Genomic DNA, 18,309 nt, shown 5'->3' on the forward strand with positions numbered 1-18,309 from the left:
CTGAATCTATGGCAAAATAGTAACTTCAGTTGGTATATTAAGGGTTAAATGGTAAGTTCATGTAATAAATTGAGTTTGGCCCACGAAAAATAACATTTATCTTTGACTTGTTAGTACCAAACTATGTTGTTTAGAACCAAACAAAAATGAAACCACGTTACCAAACTATGTTGTTTGGTATCACATGAGAAAATACAACTACTTTTCTTGTACCAAAATATGTGGTTTGGTACTAAATAAAAATGCAGAATATTAGTATACCATTTCAATGGTATACCTAGTATAGATTAAGACTTCCTCCTTTAGTATTGACAAAGCTCTCAAATGTCTAATCTACACTAATATATTAAAGGTTTTCTAAATAACGTATACGTGTAATGTATATCCCTTCTTATTGCGCCACATCACCACTAATCAGCATCATGACATGTCATTTACAACCAAAGAAATGTGTAGCAAATATCGAACACTAGACCTCATTTGTTAAAAGTTACACTTGCTACCATCTTAAAAAATTACAACTTATGTTGTGTCTTTCCATATAAATTCAATAAGTTAATGCAAAACAAAAAAGAGGGAATGATTACTTAATTTATAAATGTACAATTATTACTTTCCTAGCTTAAGCCTCAAATTACAAAAAAAAAAAAAAATCAGGGCAACAGAGTGTAATAATGAGTAAGACCCGAAACATTAACGAAGGTTAAGTAATTAATTAACTAATGATGAAGAAAAGGATACAAATGTTTTTTGATTTTCTGATGTGGGGTTTCAGATTGAAAAGGTTGTTGATCAGTCGTTAATCTTGTGTCACGTACCACCGCGAATTCGATGGTGACACCATCTATAGGCCACATATTTACAAAAAATAAACCCGAATAAATCTCAAAACCCGGAAATCCGGGACAACGTCCGGACCACATACTAGTTATCTTTTAAAACGTGTGCCTTGCGAGTAGCTGTTTCCTAGGTTTTCCCACCAAAGGAATCCATTTTTGCCATTTATTCCCCCAAATTCATTCTCTAAACACCTTAAAATTATCAATCATTCACAATTCGTTCATCAAAGTGAGTTCAATTCACGTGCTAGGATTCGTGTGAATCTAAGACCCAAACAACCTTGGGAATAATTTTGAGCACCTTATTCAATTCAACTAGCTCTTAAGCCCGTTCTAAGAACAGACAATTAGTAGTTGTTAAACTGTCTTTTAGAATTCAATTTTTTTGGAGGGCTAGCTTGTATTTGAGTAGGAATATATGATTTAAAAAAGGTGAGAAATTTGAAGGTTAAAAGTATTTTTCATAAAATTAAATTAAATGATGAAACTAATATTAAGTGTTAAAAGAAAGAGAGAATTGAAAAAGATTGAATAATGATATATGAATTAAAATGGTAAATCGATGTTGAATGAAGAATATGAAGTGAAATAGGTGCTAGAGTCGTAAAATATAAGAAACAATTGGAAAAAAAATGATGAATTAAAAAAGGGATGCCACATGTCAAAAAACGATGTATGAAAAAAGGGGATGCCAAATGTCATCTATAGATTTATGGTTTTTCTTTTTAAATACTAGGTATAGATTTATTTCGAAAACTAAAATCTCCTGCTTTCATTGTTATACCATTTTAATTTATTTATTATTATTTATTATTGTTTCATTGCCATTATTACTAATGCCTAGTAATTATTTCATGATGTAGATTTGTTAATATTAATTTTAATTTTCGTACATAATATGCTATTAACTTGTTCTATTGTGTAGGTTAATCAATTAATAATGATTCATATATATAAAATTTGTGTTCATTAATTTATTGTGACTAACATATTTTTAATGTGGGCACAAAACTTAGTAATGTAAAAATTCGTGCATGTTATTAATTATTATACATAATAATCTCTTCTTTATATGGTTTTAATTATTATTACTTGTATCTAATTATTATCAACATTTTTCTTGTAGGTTGAAATTAATAAATTCATGTGCGATTTAAGTAATTATTATTTTTATTGTAATTAACCCTTTTGATTGTAGGTACAAATCAATTAATACCTAGTATTTAAAAAAGAACCAACTCTATTTTGAGGACACGTAAGCAACACCATTTTGAAGACACATGGCGGACACATAATCATCACCACTTAGAAGACACGTGGCCAAGAATACATACACAATTCTTCATTATACCTCAACATGTCATCCTTCCATTTCCAATTTTAGTTTAACCGTTTAGAACAATTTAATTAGAGACATTGATTAATACATTGGCGGTTATGGTGAATCAAGAAGGGAATGAGAAACATTTCAGATATATGGTTATAATTCTCGGGTTAATGAATTTGACTCTTTATTAAACCTACATGTTTACAATTTTTTATAGACCGACATTCCTCCCTGACTTATTTTGCTAAATTTCTTCATTCTGGAGAATTTTACTATTTTCCTATAGGTGGCTGGAAGATAAAATTATGTTATGAATTTCTAATTCATGCCCATCACATGTTTTTCTGAAAAAATATTTCTTCTAATGAGGTTGGTATTAGTTAATGTTATCATTATATTCATTTTTTAGTCCATTTAAATCAACGGTGCATCTTCTTTGCATCCCGTTGCCTGACATGCCTCAATCGGCATCATATTTCAAGTTATTTTACAAACGACTTAAAAACCGACAAACATGGATGCATTTTTGTTTTGAAATTTGTATGACAACTACTACTACCACACCCCTAACTCTATAAGCATAATTTCGAGTTTTAAAAAAATGGTTTAGTCTTTAATATTTTCCAGAACTTTGACATATCATGTTTGGTTAGCTTGACCAACAACTCTTAATTCTTAGGTCATTTTCCTTTTTGGTAGTTTTCTTGATTGTGATGCAAAAGATAGAGTACGAAACTTCATGTATACTTGGCAACTGAAACATAGTTTTTATTCAAACAAACAACAATGGTGAATTTCTTAGCATATTGAAGATTTGTGGATTTCTTTGGTTTAATCCAAAGAACACATATGCTTAACTTAGTTACTCCGTACTAGCATATTTCTCTTATTCTCATTTTTATAAAACCCCTTGGATAAAAAGATATACTCCTAAACTAAGAATGTATTTGTTGTCTTGTGGGAGTTCATAATATATTCCATAAAAGTAATGATTTCACCCAATATATCTTGAAATTTTTAGTTTGTCTACGCATTGTCAAAATTATTAGTGAAAATTTATAGTGAAATATTATACAATTATAACTTTACCATTTTGGTATGTCAATTTACCATTTTTTAATTAAGTTTCCTAAAACATAGCCCGTGCGTAGAATGGGCCAAAAACTAATTTTTAATTAATAACCAAATCATACATGATTAGTATTTTATCATTTTTATGTTTTGTCAATTTTTTTTTATGTATCATGTTTATTGTGATTTATTAATTTTCTGTCTTGTTTGCTTTTATCACCATGTTTATTGCTATATAAGACCAATTAAATATTAGTCACAATTAATGATAATTTTGATCATTGAATCTAGGGGTTGTTTACTAATCTATCTATACTATATATTAAAAAGTGTTTCTACAAATGTCTTCATGTCACGTGGCACTCTCCCTCAATCCACAAGTCTATGCTATCAAGACACTTTCTTTTAAAAAATAAGAAATATGGTTTGGCATAAGGATCGAACTTGCAACCTCCAATTTCAAATACTAGAGTACTATCCATTTGAGTTATAATGTTTTACATGTTATATTTGCAAAATTAATATTAATATTAATATAATATAGAATATTTATCTTGTGAAAACAATTCAAACATAATTTCATTAAAGAATATACGAAGTAATAATTAATTATTATTCACATTTTAATCAGGGGCATCGCCCGGGCCGAATACTAGTTTGAATTGTTTAAATGAAGTGATAACATTAGTTCTAGTCTTATATGTTTAATTGAACCAACTTAGTTCCTTTAATTTCTTAGGATTATATTAATTATTTTTAAGTCCTTTGTTGCATTTTCCAAAGTATTATGCGAATTGGAGTAGAGGCCGAAAGTGGGCGGATCTAATATGGTATTGGATTCATACTCTTGTCCCTCTATCCGTTCTGGTTCATGACCAAAATTGGAGTCATTACCTCTTGTACTTTTAATTGGAACCTTTATGTGGATTTGTCCCATTTGATTCGTCCTTAAACATCCCTAATCAAAACCCACATAAAGGTCTATGAGCTTTTCCTTGAAAACTCATTTTCGGCTCTTATCTTGACTCATTCAAAAAATTATTCTACCTATTCTCTATGTCAAATTCGCGCTCAAAACGCGTCCTACACTTTCGTAGAGTAGGGGAGAAAAAAAACCCCTACACACACATAACAAAAATATACAAATAAATAATTATAAATCAACGAGCTAAATTAAATTATGATTGATCAATTAATATTTCATACAAAAACACCAACCAATAGTATTTACAAGTTAATAGTCTTTTTAATTGTTTAACTAAACAAACAAGTATTTCCTCCGTTTTTTATGGCTACACTTTAATTTTTGTAGTCAAACTTTATAAACTTTGTCCGTAAATTTCCGCTATTACAAATATCAAATGCTTGTGATATTTTTGGATTCCTATCAATAGATATTTTCAAAATATTAATTTCATCGAAAGGAATTTCATATGTAATGGATTTATTAATGGTCAAACATGTGCATTGGAGACCGCGGGGGAGTATAAGAAAACTAAATATCTCCTCAAAATAAGCCAGCAACCTCTTATCTTCCATGCACACACTCCTTATTAATAAATTTGATTACCAAAGTAACAATTTTCATTATATCTTTTACAAAATCAACTATATATTATCCTCATACAACTAGTATAATACTCGTGCTATTGCACGGTTTAGATATAAATATGTCAGTATTTCAATCATATTTCCTAATTATTCAATCTCCATTTAATACTGTTTGATGGTTTATTATTCATGTATGCTTTAAAACACTAAACTTATAGTTGCACCCTTTATTGTTAACCAACTACGATATTTTTGTTTGGATTTTACATACTCATTTTTTATAAAACAAAAATAAAAATAAAATATGCATATGGTCAATCTATGTTATACACAATATTCATTTTGATTTCTAAGGTAACCTTACCTCTGAATTGGAACCTATTTTCTTTTATAATTAGTGGACAAACATACAATTACAACCCCCTCTAAATTTGAAAATAATTTAAAACTTTTAAATGCACTAAAATAATAAATAAAAAAAATTAGTTTTCTCATGTGATCACTCAGCTAGGAGTTTATCCCCTCAGCTCCTTTCTTGTTTCTTTTGTAGCTTTTGATTTTATGTTTGGAATAAGAACTTCATTCTATTTCTGTTTGAGAGTTTCTTTACCCATATATTGGGTTTTATCTCTTTCCTTGTGAGAGTATGGGCTATGGTTTTAATTTCATAGGAAGAGTTGATTTATTTATGAAGATTTGTGCGTTGTTACAACATATGTCGATTCTACGTCTACAATCAACTAAGTCGAGTTTAATTAAATCTCAAAACTACAACAGATCGAAAACTCCCCTCGTTGAACGTTGTATCAAACAACGATGTGAAAGATGGTAATTCAACATTGTCAGATATTATCCACAAAGATCGAGATTTTGTCCGATTAGAATTTCATTTCATCCAAATTGTTTTGTATTTGTTACTTTTGATTTCAATAGTGAAATGTTGTATGACTATTTTATTAATGAACTAATTTTAAAATAAAAAATTTGAGGAACATTAGGAAAGTCAAGATGTTTCTTACTCCATATTAGATAAAATTAGCTAGATTGTACTCTGTACTTTATTTACTTTCTCAAGTGGTCTACCTTCTTGTTCACCAACCTTTTGAGTGAGCAAATTTCCTATGAGTTGTAATTCGGTACTTGCCAAAGTATTAATATCCTCACTTTTATTTTTTGAAGTCTCTTTAGGAGGTTACCACTAATCATAGGCTCGACCATAATTAATTAACGAATTTTATAAAAATTTGGATTATATTTATACGAAATTCATTCAAACAAAAGAAGAGATTGTGAAGTTAAAAATATGCACAAAACCTTTATCCCTAAGTATATTATGAAGGAAATAATGCCCTTGGTCCAAGTATGCATTCTATGATAAGTCTAATAAATGCGGTTCAGTATTAATTAACAAGTTAATAATTCAGTGAGATCAAGTGAGCTGAATGCCTAGCTAGAGGCCGCTTCAGTTCAAGTGGAATTAATGATATTAATCCACAGCTTACTCTTGACTGAACCAGTAGGGTCACACAAATAGTACGTAAACGGATCAAGTATTTAATGGCATTAAATACTCTATCTATGGATATTCGGAATCGACGGATCTTGTTTTCAGTGGGAGCTGAGATCGTCACAGGCAAGAAATGAATACTCCGGAAACGATGATATTACCGGAAACGGAAATATGGATCGTATCGGAAATATAAATATTATCCAAGTCGTAGATGTTGCCGGAAACGGAAACATGGTACGTATCGGAAAATATTATCGGAAATGGAAATATTACCAGAATCGGAAATATTGCCGGAAACGGAAATATTGTCAGAATCGGAAATATTACCGGAATCGGAAAATAATTCCGGAAACGGAAATATTAAATATTTGTTCGAAACGGAAATTAATTCCGGAATCGGAAATGTTAAATATTGTTCGTATCGGAAATGAATTCCGGAATCGGAAATTTAATCGGAAGCGTATCGTACGAAAAAGCATCGGACGAGGCCTGCCGGACGAGGGCCCAGCACGAAGCCAGGCCATCGCCCAGCAAGCCAAGCGCGCCACACAAACAGCCACGCCAGGCCCAGCGCAAGGCCAGGCCCAGCAGGCCGTGGCAGCACGCACAGCGCGCGCAGCGCGCGCGGGTGCTTGCGTGGGCTTGTGGCTCGCGCAGGCCTCGCTGCGTGGGCTGCTGCTCGCACGCACGCATGGGCGGCCCATCGAGGCTTCCGTGTGTGTGTGCGTAAGTGTTTGTGTTCGTGCACGTTTCCTAAAACGTGCAGAGTTCGGTTAATGATTAAATTCCTAATTCTATTTGATAAATTAATTAAATTAGAGTTCTTGTAGGATTCTAGGTTTAATTAATTTGTATCTGAATAGGATTCCAATTCCCTTTCCATAACCCTATAAATATGTGGCCTGGGTTCACAATTTATAACGAGTTTAAAAAGTATTCAAAGTGAGTTTTTGAGAGAAAAATTCAGCCACACATCTTGCTCAAAAGTGCCGAAAATTCTAGTACCTTAAGGGCGATTCTAGTTGGTCAATCTTAAGGCGGATCCGGACGTGCTGTGGACTATCTACGGAGGGACGACACTTGGAGTCCTAAAGACTTGTTCTTGTTCGGTTCGGGCGCAGCTAGGGAAGGCACGCAACAAAGAGTATGCATCTAAATTATGCTATATGATTATGTGTAAATAATATGTATTCCTGGGTTAATGGTTGTTTCCGCATGATTTATGTAATATCATATGTATCATAACCTAACATATTATCCTATCCAAACTAGGGGTGTGCAAAAGTTGGTCCAGACCAGACCGGCCCAGAACGAACCGGACCGAACCGAAGGCAATCGGTCCGGTCTCTGGGTCGAGAAATATCAATTTTTGGTCTTCGCTCCAGTCCGGTCTGGTCCGCTCCAAAATCCGATTTTTCCTTAATAAAATATAATATAGAATATTTAAAAATTTAATTATCTCCTTTAATATGTTGTAAATATTACTATATTGTGATATATTTTGTTTTAGCTTTCAAAAAAGGCCTTAAACAATTGGATTTTTATACATATTTTTTCTTTTTAACCATAATTTTTAGAAAAAAAATAATATAGAAATAGGTTTACAACTGGTCCAAGCCGGTCCAGTCCGGGTTTAGGACCGATTTTTCCGATCCGGTCCGGGTCTGGGTCTAGTGCAAGCTTAATCGGTCCGGTCTTCGGGTCTTGAATTATTAAATTTCGGTCTGATCCGGTCCGAGTTCGGACCGATGAACACCCCTAATCCAAACCCTTCTTTTTAACTGGCATTGAGGAAAAATTTTACCCCTTAAATTAGTTTCACAGTATTAGATAACATTCTTATTAGCCGTATATTGCAATTAAACACTTTTAAATAATATTTTTCGTTAAACAATACTGCACAAAATAAAATATAGAAGAATAAATAAGAATTTATGAGATATATTAAGAAGTGAGGGGGTAACTTAGTTTTATAGAAAATTTAGGTGTAGTAACCTTTAGGAGAGAATTTTTCTACAGCGTAGCACTATTATTTTGATTCAGTTTTTTTTTTCTTTTTTATTTGAAGTAGAGTGCATAAGCTCATTTAGAGATTGACTCCGAAAAATTTCTGGTGAGCTACAATCCCATATTCATTCAGAACGGATCTCCAAATGATGTGGATGCTGGTTCAGAGAGCTCCCATTGACTTGGTCATCGACATAGGGAAATGGTCTTAAAGGATTTTTCCTCGGCCTTAGATTATAGCTAAAAAAGCCAATCGCTATTTGTTTATACACTCCCTCCGTCCCTTAATACTCGACCTGTTTTGACTGGACACGCTTGCCAATGCACAACTTTGACCACCAATTTCTTTAACTACATATTATAAAAGCTTAAAAAATATTAATTTTGAAAATATATATTAAGATGAAGCCAACAATATATTATATACTAACATTTGTTTTCATATACTAGAAATAAAATAGGATCAAAGTGAATTATGTGATTAGTGCAAAAAGTCAAAACAGGTCGAGTATTAAGGGACGGAGGGAGTATATATTACTCCCTCCGTTTCTTTTTGTTTGTTACGTTTGTACTTTTACACGTTTATTAATGTATAATAAAGATTCTTTTTCTTTTTTATTAAAAAATAAACTCAAGTAAAACCTTAATCCACTAATCATTGCAACAACCAATAAGATTGTTTTATTTATCAAAATGAACCAATAATGAAAAAGCACAAAGATTGATAATTTAACATACTTGGGAAATTGTAAAGAAATTTAATGAGTTGAAAAAAGTGGACCAATGAAAATTAAAAGATGGCACAAAAAATGATAGTATAATAAGTTTATAAAAGGAAAGATTCTCCCACGTAACAAACATTGTGAAACAACCTAAAAGGAATACGTAACAAACAAAAAGAAAAAGAGGGAGTATTTGTTTATATTTTTTAGTACTCCTATTTGCAATAATATAATATAGTTTTCATGATATAATAAACAATTCTTAAAAACTAACAAAATTAACAAAAAGACATACTCTTAACAAAGCTGACAAAATATATCTATGATAAACAATACGTTTTTAAATTTTTATGTCCAACATGTTAAAAAAAAAGGTACTGTACAAAATAGTAGAATCTTTTGAAAAATTGTAACATTTTCACATATGCAGAATAAAAATAATACATTTAAAATATTTTCTTTAGTTAACAATCTATATTTTCTTAACATATAAGGAGTGTAATAATATAGTGTTATCATAAATCAAGTTCAGTATATATATATATATATATATATATATATATATATATATATATATATATATATATATATATATATTATTCCTTTTAATTTTGGAAGGGAAAATATTGCCATAAATAAAGTAAATAATATAATTATTATGTTTAATCAGGACAGGACAAAAGAGCGAGAAAATTTTCATTGTAAGAGCGACACGTATCAGTTTTGTGTTTAGGGGCCTCTCTTTTAGTATAACTAGCTCATGGTCCCGTTTAAAGAAAAGACAATTATATAGTGGTTGTTTAGATGTCTTTTTAAGTCCTAATTTTATTATGGGGTTTGCGATTTTAGTGGGAATATATGATTTAAATGGAAGTGGAATTTGAACGTCGAATGAATATATGTAAATTAAGTGGTGAATTAGTAATATCTATACTAATATATTAAAAGGCGTTGCGAAAAATGTTTATGTGCCACGTAGAACTCTTCTGTTTACGCCACGTCATTCACTCACCAAGGTTATGGGATGTTGTTGACAACTAAAAATCAATACAATAAGGTTTGAACACAAGACCTCAAGTTTGGAGAATAACTCTCATTACCATCTTAACCAACCTCTAATTGTTGTTTATCAATGCACGTTAATTTATAAATACATGTTAACATGAAGTCTAAAACAACTAAATTTATATGTTACCTCTTATTTCTTATGGACTATATTGGAATAAAAATAATAATAAAAATATTAGAAAAATCATGAAATAAACAATTAAAACATTAAGAAAATTATTTGGCATTATAAAGGTAATGTACATGTGTAATTGATGAACTTAATGAATCTTTTCACTTTTATGGTCTACATGTATTTTAGTCAAATATTGAGTTGAAAAAACATTTCGAATTTTAATTATTCAAAGTAGCAACCGGGGCATCGCCCGGGCTACACACTAGTTGAGTGTTAAAGAGAGAGTTGGAGTAGAAGAAGATGAATGAATATATAATCGCACATCTTTCTTCTACTTCTTTTTTTTCCATCGCTCTCCTAGATTCTTGATGAAAGTTGATTTGAAGAAAGGCCCAAAAGAAGGAACAGAATTCGACGACGAACAACCGCCCGTTTTCATTTCGTGGAAGTCCGCAGAGCTCCCTCTATTGATAGACTCATTGCCTGCTCCGTGCACTGGGAAAGCGCTCTAGCGACAGGGAAGGAAGTTTTTGGATTAGGTTGTTGTTTTCAAAATTATCTTTAGATGGTGAATTGATGTTGAATGAGAAAGATGAAGTGGAAAAGGAATTAGAGCTGTAAAATATAGCATGCAATAAAAGAGAATATTGAAAAAATAAAAACCAAATTGATGGATGAAAGGAGAGATGACACATGTCATCCAACCATACATGGTTTCGCTTTTTAAATATTAGGTATAGATAGATTATAGATTTCAAAGGTATTGCGTGTTTAGAAAGATTAAATATTTTGATTTTCATAATTATTTTAAAAAATATCATAATACTCTTACCCTACAATAGTAAATAAATAAATAAATGATGTGTTTTTATACGTCCTTTCCCTAACAAGAAATTATTTATTTTCTTTCATTTATTACGTTTTATGGAAAAAATGTTAAAAAGTGGGTTCAACAGAATCTATACCTAGTATTTAAAAAACAAAACCATATCTACTATGTCCACGTGTCACGTCTCACAACTCTCCTTTTCATATATTATTATTAAAAAAAAAACCAACAAAATGCACTCAGCATTTCAGCAGCAGTACAACACCGAAAATCCCGAGAGTCTTTTCCATCTTCCCATCTTGATTTTGGGAATAAATTGTAGAAATGCTGCGATTGAATTACCTAACCTTTTATTTAACTTCCCCCTTTTGGTCTACTCTTTTGAGTTGGGTGTCCCTTCACCTTCATATTCACCCCCATTAGTTATTAATATTAATCACTCAATTACCCACAAATGCCCTTTAATTGATGAATCAATAATCAAGGGATTTAAAACGTTTTGATATAATTGAGGGAGTTTCGTATTTGATTTATATTTATAAGTATATATTTCTCTCTCTATATATATAGAGAGAGGATTGATGGAGCAAATATGAAAGGTAATTTGAAACAGTTGGAGTATGTGGGGAGTTTTAGATTCAATTAGCTAATAGTTAATTAAATATGGATAATTGGCACATCTCATTTACTCACTGTTGCTATGCACAATCTAAATTTTCTTTAATTTTTAAGGTTGTTTTCAGGTAATGGAATGAAAAATAAGGATGCATTTTATGTTTGCAAGTGTCAAATATGGCGCCATGGCTGATCAGCCCGAATACATCTAATACTATCGGTAAGTGAGCATTTTAATTATTTTATTTAATAGGCAATGTCGTCATCTTTAATATCTTCACTATAAGGTTGTTTGCAAGCTAGTGATCAATTATGTGAAGAGCTCACTATGCTTGTGATACTATCCTAATTAAAGGAGTATATATGAAGTAATTTTTACTTTTGCACAGAATTATAAAAGTTTTTATTTTTGTTTCAATATGTAATGCTCATTCCCTCAAAGCAGGCAACATCACTAATTGGGACCTTTACCTACGGTAATTGGGTTTATTGATTATTTAAGTATTGGAATTTTCTATGTAAAAGAGCTTCTACTACGCTGGAGAATGTGGAGATGATGTTGGTAACTTTAATTGAATGTTGAACTAATTATTAACCTCAATGTATAAATTTTCATTTGTCAAATTGTTGTTTGAATCATGTCCAGGTCACCCTTTAGCGTGGCCACGTACAAATCATGACAAAATATCAATCTACGCAACACTAACCTGTAATATATATTGTATGTTTGTTGAATTTCAATATTATAATAGTATTTATTCGTAATACTTTTATTGAACTTCTTTTGTTGTTTTTCATACATGTTTTTTTTACACGAATTGTGTATCGTTACGTGTTTGTTCGACTGGTTTAGGTGGGTGGCCACAAAGAAAAGTGACTAACGGAAATCTTTTAAATGTACGGAATATATTTTCTTCTTTATTTTAAGAAGGGAACACACGTACAAAGTATTGTATAATGGCACATTGGTACCACTTTTCGTATTGGAGTATCTATTAATTTGACTTTTTTGAAGGGTTGCAAGAAATGAAGCATGGACTGGGTAGGCTTAAGGAACTACTCTATTGCAGATGGTGTAAAAAGGTTGTGTGGGCGAATATTTGGTAGTGTTAATTTGTTACCTCTTCAATGAGTTTTTTAGTGTACCTAGCTATTATTTTAGCTGGATTGGGTGACCATTTAAGTGTCCTAAGCTTCATACAAAGGATTTCAATTTTATTTAATACGTTGAGTTTTGCCTAATACGTTGTATTATGGATGAATGGGAAAAACTGAAGGAACATATAGATGCATAAAGCGGAATTTCAGGAAACAATTTCCTAACATCTATCACAGGATCTCATGCATAACAATAGTATAGATCAGATTAAGTCGAAAGAATAATCACCTTTGAAGCGTGTTCTCCCGTTCGTATGCAAGCTTCGAAGATCTTAGAGCCCCACTTGTTGCTCCTCTACTCAGTCCACAAGCACCAATTGAATCCCACGTATGCTAGTACGGAAGAGAACGATCACAATCTGTCTCTTGCTTTGTTTGGGATGTACGGCGTTTAGAGAATTGGAATTAGGGTTTTTGTGTTTTCCTTTTTTGTCAGATATTGAATGAACGTAATTTCTAAATCCCTGACATTATAACTATTATAATGTGAGAGTTTTAGGTTAACACAAAACCAAAGCCCAACATTCTTTCCCTTAATAGACCAGTTGCCATCGGGCCTTTTGGGCCCATTCCAATTAGTGCTTATATGTGTGACCTTATAGGATTAATATATTTTAGTTGTAGGTCCAATCAATATTGTCCTACTAATCACATTTATTCTCTAGCAAGCAAATATGATTACTAAAATAATCAACTTATTATCTTCATAATTAATTCCTATTTATATTTAGTAATTGCCGGAAATGTCTAAGGACATAATTCCTTCAATCTCCCACTTGTCCGAAGACAAGAACGCAATGCTAAATTCCTTAAGTCTCTTAATGCCAAAATTTGATAACACACTGTTATTCTCAAACTCTAGTTTCTTGATCGCCGAGTTCGAACTGTTCAAATAAAGATTAACTTTTAATCCCATTCCGCATGGCCATGCAATTTTCAGTTCTCGCTCATCAAGAGGCCCAGACACCATTCCTATCAAATAGGAGGACTTATTCACTCTTGTATGACCATAACTCCCACTCAATTCTTAGCCCACCTGATCACTGCCTTTATAACCTCCTTTTACGGCGCGGCGTTTAACAGCGTCAAAGTTAAACTAATTGTCTCGTGGTTATTAAGACATACTCATGTCTAAGGAATCCACTAAATATAGAAGTTTGATTCTACTTTTAGAATCTAGTTAGGTCAAGTCACAATGCATCAAGTATACATCCATATAATCAACTAGACATCCCTATGTCTCCATAGCCCATGGAACTGCACTATCAATTAATTACATGCTAGTCTTCTCATAAATCACTTATGTCCAATTTAGTGATTCAGACTAGGGACTTAATAAGTTGTGATTTCAGTTCACTTTAAAGGGTTCCATTATCAAAACGTTTTCGATAATCCTATTTGAAAACACAAGTTATTTGGACATTTTATTTAATACTAAACCAAACAATTAAATAAGAATGAACTTTTATTGATAAACATTCAAAGCATAATAAATTTCTTTACAATTGTAAACATAAAGTAAACAAACTAAAGCCATTCTCCCATATGCCTAAGCCTCATAGACCTAGTATGACTCTCATGCTTAGGTTGAGCAAGCGGTTTAGTCAGAGGATCAGCCACGTTATCCTCAGTATGAACCTTGCTTACTTTCACATCCCCTCTTTCAACGATCTCTCGAATAAGATGGAATCTCCTGAGCACATGTTTGGATTTTTGGTGCGATCTGGGTTCCTTGGACTGGGAAATGGCACCATTGTTGTCACAATACAACTCAATGCCATTTTCAATGCTAGGAACTACACCAAGTTCACTAATGAACTTTTTGATCCAAACAGCTTCTTTTGCTGCATCACTTGCTGCAATATACTCAGCCTCTGTTGTAGAATCTGCGATGGTACTCTGCTTAGAACTCTTCCAGCTCACAGCCCCTCCATTGAGACAAAATATGAAACCAGATTGTGATCGGAAATCATCTTTGTCACTTTGGAAGCTTGCATCGGTGTATCCAGTGGCAACCAACTCATTATCTCCACCATAGACCAAGAAATCATCCTTAGTCCTTCTTAAGTACTTAAGGATATTCTTTGCTGCCATCCAGTGCGCCTCTCCTGGGTTTGACTGGTATCTGCTGCACATACTCAAAGCATATGCAACATCCGGTCGAGTGCATACCATGGCATACATAATGGACCCTACTGCAGAGGCATAAGGAACATTACTCATGCGCTTGACCTCATCAGGTGTCGAAGGACACTGAGTCTTGCCAAGTGAAATGCCATGTTGCATGGGAATGAAACCTCTTTTGGAGTTTTCCAGCTTGAACCTTGCAAGAACCTTATCAATATAAGTCTCTTGGCTAAGTCCAATCAGCCTTTTGGATCTATCTCTATGGATCCTTATTCCCAAGATGTATTCAGCTTCTCCTAGGTCTTTCATGGAAAAACAACTTTTAAGCCATTCCTTGACTGAATCAAGCATGGTCTTGTCGTTTCCTATGAGAAGTATGTCATCCACATACAATACTAGGAAAGCAATACTACTCCCACTCAACTTCTTGTATATACAAGATTCCTCTTCATTTCTGAGGAAGCCAAAAGATTTGACTGCCTCATCAAATCTGAGGTTCCAACTCCGGGATGCTTGCTTAAGCCCATAAATGGACTTCTTAAGCTTGCAAACTTTTCTTGGACTGTTTGGATCTTCAAAACCTTGTGGTTGTGTCATGTACACATCCTCTTTCAAGAACCCATTCAAGAAAGCGGTTTTGACGTCCATCTGCCAGATCTCATAGTCATGAAAGGCAGCAATCGCAAGAATTATCCTAATGGATTTCAGCATGGCTACTGGTGAGAAGGTTTCATCATAGTCAATACCATGAATTTGTCTAAAACCTTTTGCCACTAGTCTTGCCTTAAAGACATCAATGTTTCCATCTTTGTCCTTTTTCAGTTTGAAAATCCATTTGCAACCTATGGGTTTAACCCCATCAGGCAAAGCAACCAAGTCCCATACTTGATTTTCAAACATCGAATCCATTTCGGATCTCATGGCTTCAAGCCATTTCTCGGAGTCTTGACTCGTCAAAGCATTTGTGTAGCTAGTAGGTTCCTCATGTTCTAAAATCTCTATTTCAGAACTTTCAGTCAAAAGGAAATCAATATATCTCTTTGACGGAATGACAGTCCTACTAGACCTACGTTGGGGAACAACAGGAGAAGTTTCCACCTCATTAGGTTGAGGGATTTCGCATGGATTATCTCCAAGTGGGACGGTAGAAGGCGCATGAATGGAATGCACCGCCTCCTGAGCATTTTCATGCTGGGTCGTCTCTGACGAGGTGTGAACCTCATCCATTTGTTGCTCATCTCGAATTTCTTCGAGATATACATTACTCCCACTTGTTTTTCTGGAAATAAACTCCTTTTCCAGAAAGACACCATCGCGAGCAACAAACACTTTGTTTTCGCTTTGGTTGTAGAAGTAGTATCCCTTAGTCTGTTTTGGGTAACCCACAAAAAGACACTTATCGGACTTGGGTGAAAGCTTATCAGAAAGTAAACGTTTTACATAAACTTCACAACCCCATGTCCTTAGAAAAGACAATTTTGGAACTTTTCCAGTCCACATCTCATATGGCGTCTTTTCTACTGCTTTGGACGGAGCTCTGTTGAGTGTGAATGCCGCTGTTTCAAGCGCAAATCCCCAAAATGAGGCAGGAAGGTTAGCAAGACTCATCATGGACCGAACCATATCTAATAAAGTTCGATTCCTTCTTTCGGAAACCCCATTCAACTGTGGTGTCCCTGGTGGAGTCAATTGCGAAAGTATTCCACAATCTTTCAAATGATCACCAAACTCTTGAGATAAATATTCACCACCACGATCGGATCGCAATGCTTTAATTTTCTTTCCAAGTTGGTTTTGTACTTCATTTTGGAATTCCTTGAACTTTTCAAAGGATTCCGACTTATGTCGCATGAGGTAAACATATCCAAATCTGCTCACATCATCAGTAAAAGTAATGAAATACCCGTACCCTCCCCTAGCCAAAGTACTCATAGGTCCGCAAACATCAGTATGTATGAGGGCTAAAAGATCATTGGCCCTTTCACTTGAGCCTGTGAAAGGAGACTTTGTCATTTTCCCCATTAAGCAAAACTCACATACTTCAAATGATTCAAAATCAAATGATTTGAGAATTCCATCCTTATGAAGTTTCTCTATGCGCTTTGAGCTTATGTGGCCTAATCGACAATGCCATAGGTAAGTAGGGTTCAAATCATTTGGTTTGTGTTTCTTGTTTTCTATGTGATAGATATGGTTTTGTAAGTCTAGTACATACAAACCATTTGATAATTTAGCAGAGACATAGAACATACCATTCAAATATGCTGAACAACAATTATTCATAATTTGAAATGAAAAACCTTCCGAATCCAAAATCGGAATAGAAATTATGTTCTTGGTAATAACTGGAACGTAATAACAATTATAAAGTTCTAATATTAAACCAGAAGGCAAGCGTAAACTATAATCTCCTACAGCTAAAGCAGCAACTCTTGCTCCATTGCCTACTCGGAGATCCACTTCGCCTTTGCTCAAGCTCCTACTTCTTTTTAGTCCCTGCACATTACCAATAATGTGAGATCCACAAGCGGTATCAAATACCCAAGAAGCAGTTGTAGCTAAATTAACTTCTATGACATAGATACCTGAAGTTAAAGCACCAGTCTTCTTATCCTCCAGATATTTGGGGCAGTTCCTCTTCCAATGACCAATCTTGTGGCAGTGGTAGCACTCATGTTGAGCAGCTACCTTAGCCTTGGGAGTGGCCTTTGGCTTGGTTGAAGAGTTCTCATTGGCAACTACCTTGCCCTTGTTCTTCTTCATGGGAGCCCCTTTCTTCTTGAACTGCTTACCTTTACTAACCATTAGAACATCCTTATGTTTAGGTTTACTTGGTAAGTTTCTCTCAGCCTGAATTAGTGAACCATGCAACTCTTGCAGGGTAGCCTCCCCTCCTTGCATGTAGAAGTTCAACTTAAAGTTATGAAAATCTTCAGGCAAGGATCTGATGACTATGTCAGTTGCCAGGTCCTTAGGATAAGGGAAACCCAATTTCTCCATGGTCTGAAAATGTCCAATCAAATCGAACACATGCGGACCAACGGGCTTCCCCTCTTCCAACTTGGAATCCAGAAGTTTGCAGTTTGCTTCAAATCTCTCCAATCTAGCATTTTTCTGAAACAAAGTTTTCAGTTGCTGGATTATGCTGTAGGCATCCAGACCATCAAAACGTTTTTGATACTCTGGTTCCATGCAAGCAAGCATCAAGCATGTTACTTGCAAGGAGTTATCCTCTAGAGTTTGTCTAGCTCGCTTTTGAGCTGCAGTAGCATTTTCTGGCAAGGGTTCAGGGAGAGGATTGTCAAGAACACTTTCTTTTCCTTCCGCTCTGAGAACAATTCTCACAGCCATTTGCCATTGTAGGAAGTTG

The sequence above is a fragment of the Spinacia oleracea genome, chromosome 4, assembly GCF_020520425.1.
Source record: "Spinacia oleracea cultivar Varoflay chromosome 4, BTI_SOV_V1, whole genome shotgun sequence".
NCBI classification, from domain to species: Eukaryota; Viridiplantae; Streptophyta; class Magnoliopsida; order Caryophyllales; family Amaranthaceae; genus Spinacia; species Spinacia oleracea.